The following is an 8954-nucleotide window of genomic DNA, read 5'->3' as shown; positions in this document are numbered from 1 at the left end:
CATGCTGGCCAGGCTGGTCTTGAACTCCTGACCTCATGATCCACTCACCTCAACCTCCCAAAGTGCTGGGATTACAGGCATGAGCCATCACACCCAGCCATCTTTCCATATATTTGATAGCCAGGTGGACTTTTCTTTCCGTGACCTGCTTATTTATTTATTTACTGAGACGAGTCTCACTCTGTTGCCCAGGCTGGAGTGCAGTGGCACGATCTTGGCTCACTACAACCTCCATCTCCCAGGTTCAAACAATTCTCCTGCCTCAGCCTCCCAAGTAGCTGAGATTACAGGTGTGCCCTTCCATGCCTGGCTAATTTTTGTATTTTTAGTAGAGACGAAGTTTCATTATGTTGGCCAGGCCGGTCTCAAACTCCTGACCTCAAGTGATCCACCCCCTTCTTCCTCCCAAAGTGCTGGTATTACAGGCATGAGCCACCACTCCTGGACGGCTTACTTATATCTTTTCTTTGTTTTTCTATTGGATTTGGGGGGGTTTAAAAAAATAATTTGTAGGAATTAATGCACATTCTGTTGTTGATCCCTTGTTGGTTTTAACGTTTTAAATGTCTTCTGTCATCTATTATTTAATATTGCCAATAATGTCCTTTGTTGACCAGAAATTTTAATCATGGTATCTATCATAAAAAGTCATCATTTTTTTTTGGCTTTATGGTTTTTCTTTTGAATTCCTATTTAAAATATTTTGCCTCATTAGATTACTGGCTACTGTACATTTGGCTTTACCTTTCCCACTTAGTCTAATTTTTCTAAATTCCATTTATGCATATTGTAATGTAAGGAAAGGATCCAGCTATATTTTCCAACTAGTGAATTAGTCCGCTGCAAACTTAAAAAATCTATTGCTGTTCCAATGCTTTGAGGCATATCTTTATGGTGTATCAAATTATCATACATACTTGACTGTACTTTTTTAATTTTGGAAGGGTACATAAGCATATATACTTATAGGATACATGAAATGTATCCTATAAGTATATAGGCACATGATATATAATAATTACATATAGGCACATGATATATAATAATTACATTAAGGAGGGGTGCCAAGATGGCTGAGAGAAGCCAGCACTGGCATGCAGCTCCCAGGGAATGAGACGCAGAGAGCTAGAGGACCTCACCCTTCCAAACTAGGTGCTGGATTCATTTCTGTGGGACAGATAGGGCTCTGAAAATAGGCCCAGGGAAGGAGCTGCAGGGCAAGAGACGCCCAGGGGGACAAATCGAGATGGGGGGGTGCATCCCCACCTGAAACGTGTAGCCGGCTTGGAGCGTCAGGGGACTTAACCCCCTCAGTGCTCCAAATCGGATTATGTACTTAACCCCATCCCTCCTGCAACCCAGGGTCCATGAGAGCCCTGCCTGATGGTGGGGAGTCATGGGTAGCCGATGCAAATCTGAGCAGCAGCTACCACCGGGCATGACAAGTAGTTGCAGGGACCTGGGCTGGAGTTTGTACTAATGCCAGCAGGACGGACCATCCCAAAGAGTGAGGCAGAGTTGAAAGCAGGGAAACAGACCATAAGGCCTGGCAGGCCCACCTCCACAGAACTCAAACTGAAGCCCTTGCTAGAGAGCTTGGCAGCAACTATACCAGCTTGACCCCAACCAGGAAGATCCAGTTGGGGAAGGAGAGACACCATTGGGAAGGCAGGGCCAATATCACCTGCAAACAAACTCCAGGGAAGGACCACCCACCCAGCAACCAGAATGACAAACTGGATAAATTAATCAAGACCCATCAGTGTACTGTATTCAGAAGACCCATTTCACATGCAAAGACACATAGACTCAAAATAAAGGAATGGAAGAAGATTTACCAAACAAATGGAGAGCAAAAAAAAGCAGGGGTAGCAATCCTAGTCTCTGATAAAACAGACTTTAAACCAACAAAGATCAAAAGAGACAAAGAAGGACATTACATAATGGTAAAAGGATCAATGCAACAAGAAGAGCTAACTATCCTAAATATATATGCACCCAATACAGGAGCACCCAGATACATAAAGCAAGTTCTTAAAGACCTACAAAGAGACTTATAGTCCCACACAATACTACTGGGAGACTTTCACACTCCACTGACAATATTGGACAGATCAACGAGACAGAAAGACAATGAGGATATCCAGGACTTGAATGCAGATTTGGACCAAGCGGACCTAATAGACATTTACAGGACACTCCACCTCAAATCCACAGAATACACATTCTTCTTGGCACCACATTGCACTTACTCCAAAATTGACCACATAATTGGGAGTAAATCGCTCCTCAGCAAATGCAAAAGAACAGAAATCATTACAGTCTCTCAGACCACAGTGCAATCAAATTAGAACTCAGCATTAAGAAAAGCACTCAAAACAGCACAATCACATGGAAACTGAACAACTTGCTCCTGAATGATGAATGGATAAACAATGAAATGAAGGCAGAAATAAAAATGTTCTTTGAAACCAAAGAGAATGAAGACACAACATACCAGGTCCTATGGGACACATTTAAAGCTGTGTCTAGAGGGAAATTTATAGCAATAAATGCCCATGTGAGAAACAAGGAACGATCTAAAATTGACACCCTATCATCAAAATTGAAAGAGCTAGAGGAGCAAGATCAAAAAAACTCAAAAGCAAGCAGAAGACAAGAAATAACTAAGATCAGAGCAGAACCGAAGGAGATGGAGACACAAAAAACCCTTCAAAAATCAATAAATCCAGGAGCTGGTTTTTTGAAAAGTTCAACAAAATAGACCAATAGCTAGACTAATAAAAAACAAAAGAGAGAAGAATCAAATAAATACAATAAAAAACGATAAAGGGGAGATCACCATCAATTCCTCAAAAATACAAACTACCATCAGAGATTACTACAAACAACTCCATGCACATAAACCAGTAAATCTGGAAGAAATGGATAAATTCCTGGACACTTGCATACTCCCAAGACTAAACCAAGATGAAGTTGAAACCCTGAATAGACCAATAACAAGTTCTGAAGTCGTGGCAGTGATTAATAGCCTACTGACCAAAAAAAAGTCCAGGTCCAGACGGGTTCACAGCTGAATTCTACCAGACATACAAAGAGGAGCTAGTACCATTCCTGTTGAAACTATTCCAAATAATACAAAGAGAGGGAATCCTCCCTAACTCTTTCTATGAGACCAACATCAACCTGATGCCAAAATCTGGCAGAGACACAACTGAAAAAGAAAATTACAGGCCAATATCCATGATGAACATTGACACAAAAATCTTCAATGAAATACTGGCAAACCAAATCCTGCAGCACATCAAAAAGCTTATCCACCACGATCAAGTAGGCTTCATCTCAGGGATTCAAAACTGTTTCAACATACACAAGTATAAAAACCTAATTCACCACATAAACAGAACCAAAGACAAAAATCACATGATTATCTCAATAGATGCAGAGAAGGCCTTCAACAAAATTCAACAGCCCTTTATGCTAAAAACTATCAGTAAACTAGGCATTTATGGAACGTATCTCAAAACAATAAAAGCTATTTACAACAAACCCACAGCCAATATCATACTGAATGGGCAAAAATTAGAAGCATTCCTTTTAAAAACTGACACTAGACAAGGATGCCCTCTCTAACCACTCCTATTCAATATAGTATTGGAAGTTCTAGCCAGAGCAATTAGACAAGAAAAAGAAATAAAGGACATTCGATTAGGAAATGAAGAAAACAAATTGTCCCTATTTGCAGATGACAAGATTCTATCTTTAGAAGACCCCATCACCTCAGCCCAAAACCTCCTTAAGCTGATAAGCAACTTCGGCAAAGTCTCAGGATACAAAATCAATGTGCAGAAATCACATGCATTCCTGTACACCAATAACAGTCAAACAGAGAGCCAAATCATGAGTGAACTCCCATTCACAATTGCTACAAAGAGAATAAAATACCAAGGAATACAACTAACAAAGGAGGTAAAAGATCTCTTCAAGGAGAACTACAAACCACTGATCAAAGAAATAAGAGAGGACACAAACAGATGGAAAAACATTCCATGTTCCTGATTAGGAAGAATCAATATTGTGAAAATGGCCATACTGCCCAAAGTAATTTATAGATTCAATGCTATCCCCATCGAGCTACCGTTGACCTTCTTCACAGAGCTGGAAAAAACCACTTTAAACTTCATATGGAACCAAAAGAGAGCCTGCATAGCCAAGGCAATCCTAAGCAAAAAGAACAAAGCTGGAGGCATCACACTACCTGACTTCAAACTATACTACAAGGCTACAGTAGTCAAAACAGCATGGTACTGTTACCAAAACAGAAGTATAGACAATTGGAACAGAACATAGGCCTCAGAAACAATGCCACACATCTACAACCATCTCATATTTGATAATCCAGACAAAAACAAGCAATGGGGAAAGGATTCCCTGTTTAATAAATGCTGTTGGGAAAACTGGCTAGCCATATTCAGGAAGCTGAAACTGGACCCCTTCCTTACACCTTACACAAAAATTAACTCCAGATGGATTAAAGATTTAAACATAAGAACTAACACCATAAAAACCCTAGAAGGAAACCTAGGCAAAACCATTCAGGACATAGGCACGGGCAAGGACTTCATGACTAAAACACCAAAAGCAATGGCAACAAATGCCAAAATAGACAAATGGGACCTAATTAAACTTAAGAGCATCTGCACAGCAAAAGAAACAATCATTAGAGTAAACCGGCAACCAACAGAATGGGAAAAAACTTTCACAATCTACCCATCAGACAAAGGGCTAATATCCAGAATCAACAAAGAACTAAAGCAGATTTACAAGAAAAAAGCAAACAAACCCATTCAAAAGTAGGCAAAGGATATAAACAGACACTTTTCAAAAGAAGACAAATATGCGGCCAGCAAACATATGAAAAAATGCTCATCATCATTGTTTACTAGAGAAATGCAAATCAAAACCATATTGAGATACCATCTCACACCAATTAGAATGGGAATCATTAAAAAATCTGGAGACAACAGATGCTGGAGAGGATGTGGAGAAAAAAAGAACACTTTTACACTGTTGGTGGGAGTGTAAATTAGTTCAACCATTAAGGAAGACAGTATGGTGATTCTTCAAGGATCTAGAAATAGAAATTCCATTTGACCCAGCAATCCCATTACTGGGTATATACCCAAAGGATTATAAATAATTCTATCATAAAGACACATGCACACATATATTCATTGCAGTGATGTTTTTGATAGCAAGGACCTGGAACCAACTCAAATGCCTATCGATGATAGACTGGACCAAAAAAATGCGGCACATATACACCATGGAATACTATGCAGCCATATAAAACGATGAGTTCATGTCCTTTATAGAGACATGGACGAACCTGGAAAACATCATTCTCAGCAAACTGACACAAGAACAGAAAACCAAACACCACATGTTTTCACTCACAGGCAGGTGATGAACAATGAGAACACTTGGGTACAGGGAAGAGAACAACACCCACAGGGCTAGGTGGGAGGGTGGAGGGGAGGGCAAGGTAGGGACAGCGGTGGGGGATGGGGAGGATGGGGAGGAATAACACCAGGAGAAATGCCTGACATAGGTAACAGGGGTGGGGGATGGAGACAGCAAACCACCATGGCATGTATGTACCTATGTAACAATCCTGCAGGATGCAGGACGCGCACATGTACCCCAGAGCCCAAATACAATTTAAAAATAATAATAATAATAATTACATCAGGGTAAATTGGGTATCCATCACCTCAAGCATTTATTCTTTGTGTTACAAAGAATCCTATTATACTCTTTTACTTATTATTGAATGCATCATTGGCCAGGCACTGTTGCTCATGCCTGTAATCCCAGCACTTTGGGAGGCCGAGGCAGGCAGATCACCTGAGGTTAGGAGATCAAGAGCAGCCTGACCAATATGGTGAAACCCCTTCTCTACTAAAAATACAAAAATTAGCTGCGATGGTGGCAGAAGCCTGTAATCCCAGCTACTCAGGAGGCTGAGGCAGGAGAATCGCTTGAACTAGGGAGGCAGAGGTTGCAGTGAGCCGAGATAGAGCCATTGCACTCCAGCCTGGGGCACAGAGCGAGACTCCATCTCAAAAAAAAAAAAACCATATGATTAAGTTATTGTTAACTATAGTCAACCTGTTCTGCTATCAAATAGTAGGTCTTATTCATTCTATTTTTTTAAATACCTCAATGTGGTTTTGATTTACATTTCTCTGATGACCAGCAATGATCTTTTTTTCATCTGCTAGTTGGCTGCATAAATGTCTCCTTTTGAGAAGTGTCTGTTCATATCCTTCAACCACTTTTTGATGGCATTTTTTTTCTTATAAATTTAAGTTCTTTGTAGATTCTGGATATTAGCCCTTTGTCGGATGGGTAGATTACAAAAATCTTCTCCCATTCTGTAGGTTGCCTGTTCACTCTGATGATAGTTTCTTTTGCTATGCAGAAGTTTTTTAGCTTAATTAGATCCCATCTGTCTATTTTGGCTTTTGTTGCCATTGCTTTTGGTGTTTTAGTCATGAAGTCCTTACCCATGCCTATGTCCTGAATGGTATTGCCTAGGTTTTCTTCTAGCGTTTTCACAGTTTTAGGTCTTATATTTAAATCTTAATCCATCTTGAGTTAATTTTTGCATAAGGTATAAGAAAGGGATCCAGTATCAGCTTTCTGCATATGACTAGCCAGTTTTCCCCAACACTATTTATTAAATAGGGAATCTTTTCCCCATTCCTTATCTTTGTCAGGTTTCTCAAAGAACAGGTGGTTGCAGAGGTGTGGAATTGCTTCTGAGGCCTCTGTTCTGTTCCATTTGTCTATATCTCTGTTTTGGTACCAGTATCATGCTGTTTTGATTACTGTAGCCTTGCAGTATAGTTTGAAGTCAGGTAGCGTGATGTCTCCAGCTTTGGTTTTTGTTGTTTTTGTTGTTTGCTTAGGATTGTCTTGGCTATGTGTGCTCTTTTTTGATTCCATATAAAATTTAAGGCGGCTTTTTCCAATTCTGTGAAGAAAGTCAATGGTAGCTTGATGAGGATAACATTAAATCTATAAATTACTTTGGGCAGTATGGCCATTTTCATGATATTGACTCTTCCTAAACATGAACATGGAAGGTTTTTCCATTTGTTTGTGTCCTCTCTTACTTACTTGAGCAGTGGTTTGTAGTGATTCTACAAAGACTTTGCTGAAGTTGCTTATCAGCTTAAGGAGATTTTGGGCTGAGACGATGGGGTCTTCTAAATATACAATTATGTCATTTGCAAATACAGACAATTTGACTTCCTCCTTCCCTAATTTCTTTTCACTTCTGCCTAAGGAAAATTAGGCAGAAGGATTGATTAAGCCCAAGAGTTCAAGACCAGCTTGGACAACATAGGGAGACTTCATCTGTACAAAAAATTTAAAAAATTAACCAGGCATGATGGCACATGCCTGTAATTCTAGCTACTCTGGAGGCTGAGGAAGGAGGATCACCTGAGCCTAGGAGTTCAAGGCTGCAGTGAGCTATGATTACACCATTGCACTCCAGCCTGAACAACAGAGTGAGAACCTGTCTGGAAAAAACAAAAAGAAAAGAAAAAATTTTCAATATAAATGTAAGTAAATCTACCGGCTTTTCCCCAAAATCCAGCTGGAATTTGGTTTGGAATTGCATTGAATTTGTAAACTAATGGGGGGTGGATAGGTACACATATTTACCATGTTATATCACCCTAAACATGGATCTGATATATTTAGTTATCTCATATGCTCTGTGAAATCTCGTGCTTTCTGTGTTAGGTTGTTTCCTGAAACATTTTAGATCCTGTTGCTATTTTGAGGGATATCTTATTTCAAATTTCATAATGCAAGAGTATCAGAATGTTTGAATTGTTGTTGTTCTTGTTAAACTTTCTGAACTCTTTCACTGGTTTTCAGAATTTGAGTGTTCATTCTATTAGGCTTAATTTGTTAATGATTACACTATCACAAGTAAAGGAAGTTTTATCTGTTTTGAATTCTTGAATTTTCTATGCCTTTTTTGTTGGTTTTATAATGTTGGGCACAACCTCCAATAATATTAATAATTAATATAATAATACATAAAACCATAGTGGTGATAAAGGATATCTTTTGGTTAATAGTATGACATCTATAGGTTTTTCATTAATTATGTTATTTGCTATAGGTTTTGATATATAAAGTCAGGAAAATTATCTCTTCCAATTTTTAAAGTAAGAGTATAGTTGAGTTTGACCAGAACACAAAAGAGGGACAAGGAAATAGAGACATCAGCCAAGGAAGTGTATACCCATACAATCAATTTATGAGATTACATTTTTGCACAAATGATAAACTGACTTTAAGTTTGGAACCATGAAAATATCAAACACTTACTATGTGCCATGAACTTTTTTTTCTTTTTTTTTTTTTTATTATTTATTTTTTTTAATTATGGGGATTCACCATGTTGCTCTGCCATGAAGTTTTAAGGGCGGTGGTGTGACTTGTCAAAAGAAAAGCCATGAGAATAAAGCAAGTTTCCTGACTTCAAGTTGCTTTCACCTTCCACTAAGTTGCTCAGGTAACTTCTAGTCCAATAACAGGTAGAAAGGGCAATAAAAATCCACTAGAAATTATATTGTTTTGCTAGATGAATGGCTATTGTACAAACCAGTTTTGATACACAGATTCCTTTAGGATAAAACAATAAACTGAGTCTGGGCACACTGGCTCATGCCTGTAATCCCAGCACTTTGGGAGACCAAGGCAGATGGATCACCTGAGGTCAAGAGTTCAAGACCAGCTTGGCCAACATGGTGAAACCCCATCTCTACTAAAAAATACAAAAATTAGCCAGGAGTGGTGGCAGGCACCTGTAATCCCAGCTACTTGGGAGGCTGAGGCAGGAGAATTGCTTGAACCTGGAAGGCGGA

The sequence above is a fragment of the Cebus imitator genome, unplaced genomic scaffold (assembly GCF_001604975.1).
Source record: "Cebus imitator isolate Cc_AM_T3 unplaced genomic scaffold, Cebus_imitator-1.0 Scaffold705, whole genome shotgun sequence".
NCBI lineage: Eukaryota > Metazoa > Chordata > Mammalia > Primates > Cebidae > Cebus > Cebus imitator.
Note: the sequence above shows the minus strand (reverse complement) of the source record.